We start from the raw sequence: 6,400 nt of genomic DNA on the forward strand, positions 1-6,400 counted from the left end.
ATTATAATATTGTAATTCTTGTCATAATATTAAAACATTATTGTTGGATTTTTGTATTTAATAAATTTATTTATTAGATAAAAAGTAATTACTTTAGAAAGAAAAATGTACACTAATTCTTAAGATATGACTTATATATATACCAACTCTTATAATTTATACTGATTATAATGATTATTGTGATTAAGAATAATAAACATGTAATTATTAAATTGTTCTATTTATGTCTAAGTAGTATTCCACATATTTCTCTTATGATGTGACTCATGTTATGTTTAAAGGAATAAACATCTAGTTATTTAATTCTTCAAGTGATATTCCAAACGGGTCATTCTAAACATATCTCTTATGATGTGACTCTATACAATCCCAAGCACGTATCGGGCTTCTCACACTTGGACGAATATGATTCCTAAACCCTAAACCAAGCTTACAATACGCAGCGTCATTTGAAAAGATTATATAGAACTGGGAATATCTCAAGGATCCTCTAAATCACGTTGATTGAAATGATTCCTTCCATTTCTGAAACCCAAGAAGCTTACATTAATGACTATTCCTTTACAGAGAAAACTAATGTCTTCATTTTTTCACCTTTTATTTCAAATTAAATTATGGGCATCCATCATTATTCCATGAATATGTAATTCCTTAGGTCAGAAATGCAAGTTGGTTCACTCTATAAATTGTATGTGGAGAACAGAGAATGAGCTATGCTTGTAAGTCATCAAGGTCATAACTAGATCATTGTTTTTGGTTTTTGTGAAGGCTCGGCATGGCTAAGGATGAGCTGCAACACCAGTACAATAATCTTACAAACTTCTTTTATAAGGAGGTTGAAAAACTCATGTCTATGCAAATTTTTTAGTTGTTGAATCTCTTTAATTTCTATTCTTGGCTGGTGTGAGATCTTGAATACTCATAATTTGCGATGGTCTTGTACTTTGATAGAAAAAGGAACAGAAAAATTATTTGGGTTGTGTTGTAGGGATTTCTGGATGAGCAATATAGTCAACTGGAGCAGCTCCAGATGAAAGCAATCCTCATTTTGTGGAAGAAGTGATTTCATTGTTTTTTGACGAATCTATGAAATTGATTCATAACTTAGAATCTACTTTGTATGTCTTTAACACGCTTCACATTATTTCTGGAATAAGAACAATTTTGGTCTGTATAAGTATCAATTATTTGTGCAATTTTTTGTGTTTTCAGTGAAGTCAGGGAAGACATTAATGGTTTATATAAGGATTTTATGCAGGAATAAGGAACCTGTGGATTTCAGAAAAGTGGAGTCTTGTTTGCATCATCTTAAGGGTAGCAGCTCAAGGCATGCTTTTGCTCTCAATAATAATAGTTTTTAGCGGATTTCTCTGTTTCAAAGTTGAGCCATGTCAATTGCTAACCAATTGCATTGCCACCTTTTTCTGTTTTGAAATGACCAGTGTATGGGTGCTGAGAATTAAGAACTTATGCACCCCATTTCGAGTGTTATGTCAAGGAAAAATGAGACATGGGTACATCCATTTGGAGTTCTAATGATAGAGATGATTCTTCAAGTATTTAATGGACAATTTTGTAAGATTTCTCTAATATAGAATATTTTGTTCATTTGTTTTTGTTTTGTCTATACAAAAAAGCAGGTGCTTGCAGTGTCTGCAACAAGTGAAGTAGGAGTATTATCTTCTCAAGGACAAGCTCGAAGATCTGTTTCAGGTAATTATATACAGTAGCAATTTTTTTAATCAAAATCTCCATAAGAATACACAAACAAAATCTAAAATAGTAGATGAACGTCACAGTTAAGCTATTGTTGTTATTTTGTAGATAGAAGAACAAAGAGCAGGTGGAACGATCTCAGTGATAAATTGAGCTCAAGTCCCAAGGCATCAACATGCTATGATTTCTATTGTGCAGCCTTTTGCTTTGGAAAAAGGTATTATGTATCGAAAACTTTATGGAGAGTATGGATCAGTGATGGAATCTGTTGTTTCCTATAAAGGTTATGTATGGATGTACCGTAAGTGTCTATATTTTATAATACTGACTGCATTATTCGGAATAAAATTAAAATTGATAGATTAATTAAAATAATATTGAAATTATCATAAATACAAGTGCCTTACATTATTTAGTAGAAAGATTCACATTACATTTATCAAAACATAGTAACTAGGAAAAATCCATTCCAAATCTTACAGTCTAAGCCTTAAATGGAAAATTCAATGAAATGATAATCATCTAAATTTCTCCAAATATTAGGAAGTTTGCATGTAATCATACCACCTTCATTTTTTTTCTTTAGGAGGAAGCATGTACCAAGAATATGGAAAAGGCTATAGAAAAGTTAGGAATTATTTCCTATGAGCCTATCTATAGGAACCTTAGTTCTAAGGTTGAGAAAAGATTGAACAAATTCCTAACTCTTCTTCGAGGGGCTTAGGAAACATGTGACTAGAAATTGGGTCCATCATGGACATTCTAACTACCACATCAATACTCATGAGGGAAGAGACTTTTGTTTGAGATTGCGGTTGCCAGAAGTATCACAACCATACATCATGTATTACCTCATTGATCCAAAATCATGTATATGTGTGCCACATCAATTACAACCTTATACGCTCACAAAAAAATTTACATGATCGAATTATCTAACAAACCATAACCTTAGTATAAAGAGAAGTGTATAACCAAAAATAAGTACAAATCTATAGCAGTTTATCAATCTTTTCCAAATGCTAAAAATATTCCCACTTTGAATGCTAGCTAAATCAAGGTGGACTTAGTATGAGTTATCACAAAACATCTAAAAGAATCACATGCCATGAAAAAAGCATTATGCCTAAAAGACTTAAAATATCATAGTTTTGATTCCAATTAACTTGAGATTTTAGACAAAACTAAAAGAAAGTGCTTGAAAAAATCACCGTGTCCATAAAATTGATAATGAGGAATGTCTCATTCAGTTAACATAATATTAATAATAAAACTTTGATAGATAATACACCAAGAAAAGTGGGTAAGTTTTCGCTCAAGCATATTGAATGAAATAGTCTAAAATTTCTAGTGTCATAAGCCTTATGAAGATTGAAGAACCCATTTGTTTTCAAGCTTTGAAACAATGTTTAGGTGCACAAAGAAATTCAAGAATGTTCCTTGAGTAGTTTTCAATTGTAAAAGGTCATATTAAAATACCATTTTAATATTTCAATCAAGGTTTGAATTTTCTTGCCAAATTTTATGAATCATACGAGGAAAAATTGTATCATGATAAACTAAATCCAAATTCCAATTTGAAAGCTTGTAAATCTCAAGTCACTATATTGAATCATTTTCCTTGATTAAATGTTCATCTTATACAATTTGACTTATGAATTTTTAAATATTTTAATACAAGGCAATAAAATACTTTTAATAAGAAGAAGAATAGATATTACTAGTATATATAATATTATATAACACAATAAAAAATCTCACTGTTATGGAAACCTACTAATCTAGAGACCTAATATTTCCTCAATTTTGGAAATAGTGGCTTATTATAAAAAGGGGGAAGATAACTAGACCAAAAATTTTATCTAAGCATCGAAACACTTTCCTATGATCAATCCACTTCCACCTATAATAATTAAGCCAATTATTCTTAGGTAAGAAATTTTTATTAGAACATTAATTTTTCTACTACTAAATACTTGATAATGAATCTTTTCAAAAAATAATTAGAAAGTAGATGGTCCAATTGATGTTAGTTTTGTTTCCCATGAGAATAAGAAAACTATCCTCAAAAAATGAGTATTGAATAACACATTCCTAAACTTGGATCGATTAATAAAACTAGATTTTGTGTGATGATATTGGACAATATGTAATAAAAAAAAAAGGTAGAGCATAGAAGTAATAAAATACTACCCAATGTAGTCATAGAATTAGGAAAATATACCTTGATAAAAATGACTTAAAATATTCAAATTATTTAGTCATTTTGTTTCTTCTAATGCAAGAACAATGTCAAGAATGTACTTGGCTTTAATGGAGTTGATTTGATCAAGATGATAAATATAATCAAGGAAATAATACAACTTAATAGAACGAGATTTTTCCACAATTTTATGGATATATTTAGTATTGATATCAAATTTCTACTATCTTTAAAATATCCAATCTTTAAAATGTATTTACTATTAAATGGATTTATGATATTATAGAATGTAAGCTTCAAGATAGAATTTTTGAAGATGTTTACCAACAATATCCAATTAAAAGGATTTATCAACTTCAATAAGGAACCAATCACAATTTGGAGTCATGTCCTTATCCATGGAAAAAAAATCTTGACAATGAACTCTTCAATTGGAAGTTTCTCAATGAGATCTCTCTTAGAAAGAAACCTAACAAGGGATCACAAGAATAAATCTTTTAGGGTGGAAATCAAATATAAATCTCCTTTTAAAATGTAGATTTTATAATAGACACACTAGACTAATTTTGAATATCAGACGGGCAATATATGACAAGAGATCACATGCCTTGGAATTTTATTTTGAAACATAGTTCATATTACATGAAAAATGATATCATATAAATATGGAATAATCACCAATATATTAATTCAAAATTGATAAAAATATTATATTATGAAGGTGATAACATGTTTCATTCACAAAATTTTCTTGCAAACTCCATACAAGAGAAATGCTAATATGCATAACTAGTTGCAAGCTTATCTCCAAATAGAAAAAATCCATTGGATAGTATACCAAGTAAGTTCTTGCATGAACACATCCTTTTACATATCTTAAGTGGGTATTTATAAATTATTACATGTTAAAAAATAGGGTTGATCATGTATTCAAGTAAGATGCAATCCCACATAAATGGAAGAAAGAAAGAAAATCCACTGTGAAAAAAACACCCCCAAAGGAGAGAAAAGATAAAGAAGAAAATAAAAATAAATGCTAAACTAATCTAACTTGACACCAAGATTAAAACAAAAAGTAATATTGATTATGACGATGTACAAATAATAGAAATCACATACCAAATATGAGGGAGAAAGAAACTTTATGACCCCCTACAATGAAGTGGACCTTTTCTAAAATAGGATGTACATGTATGAATGGTGAAAATAATCCATTTATGGTAAATACAAATTCTCCCTCAAGAAAAGAAATAAATCCAATGGTGAATGTTGAAGTAACTCCAACTCAAAGAAGTGAGATTAGGTGGGAAGTCTCATGATGTATCCTATCTCATAATGAGCTACTAAAATGTATTCATATTGATGTCAAAATGAGCCACAATCAAATTATGAATTTGAACCCTAACTAGAATGAGAAACATATCAAAATCATGTGGAAAATAATGACAAGTAAGATCTAAATGAGTGACATCTATAGTTTTAATACATATATAATATGACTACAATGAAAATCCAACATGATATTATCTCACAAAGAATCTTTGGAAGCCTTAAGAGCATATTTTGTAATTCTAAAAAACACAAGAAAAAAGGATGATTATCAAGATTCCACTTCAAACCTTCATTTTCTCCTCTTCCATTGAAGGTTCAATGTAGAAAAAATCAAGAAATCTAAGACTAAAAAAAATGTTAGGTGGAGATATGTCCCAATGAACTAAATCTAAAAGACAAGAATGTCAATGTTGTCAAGGATCACTAGAAATTCTTGAAGAAGAAACTTTAAGCTCTACAAAACCTTTGTAATAGGTTATTTTAGATAGGATGAGTCAACCATATAAATTTATCATCCCATGTATATGTATCTTCACAATATGGGGATAAAATGTTAGATTGTGATTACTGATCAAAGAAGTACCATACACTCACCATAATTCCTTGGTGGGGTTTGGGGTTAGATTGGGCCATAAGCAAGGGTACAGGGACATAGCCCTAACGAATTTCTTTTGGGGTTACTCCAGGGGCCGATATGTTATAATTATTCTAGCCCTAATTTTGTAAGTGGGAAAAATCTTGTATAAAATAGCTTTTGGTTATGGATTTTAGGAGGTGTGATAAGATAGTAGCTTCTTGTGGTGGTTTTGAGTTGTAAGGGATTACAGATTGTAAAAAGGTTGTAATTACTTAATAATAAAAATATTGGACTTTTTATTTGGTGACTGTAACCCAAGGATTGGGTGAATCACATTAAATCTTTATTTCTGGTGTTTACTTTTGTGCACATTTTTTTTTTTGATATTGGATATATTTACATGTAATTATTATTTATGTCTCATTAATCCTAACAAGTGGTATTAGATGGATATGTGCAAGATCAAGGTGTGCCAAAAAGTGGCAATGTAAAAAAAGTGGGGTTTCAAAATGTCTAAAATCATTTCAAAATCCACTCTTAATTTTTTTGACCCATCCTGATACCAAAGCAAA

At 29.8% G+C, this 6,400-nt stretch overlaps 1 pseudogene; it reads left to right on the top strand.

Annotated features, from left to right (window-relative positions):
* Nucleotides 1–775: 775 nt before the first annotated feature.
* Nucleotides 776–1,869, top strand: LOC149552011 (histidine-containing phosphotransfer protein 5-like; annotated as a pseudogene).
* The last annotated feature ends 4,531 nt before the right edge of the window (nucleotides 1,870–6,400 follow it).

Source organism: Cupressus sempervirens, chromosome 6, assembly GCF_028749045.1.
Source record: "Cupressus sempervirens isolate cs-2001-9-10 chromosome 6, ASM2874904v1, whole genome shotgun sequence".
Classification (NCBI taxonomy): Eukaryota; Viridiplantae; Streptophyta; class Pinopsida; order Cupressales; family Cupressaceae; genus Cupressus; species Cupressus sempervirens.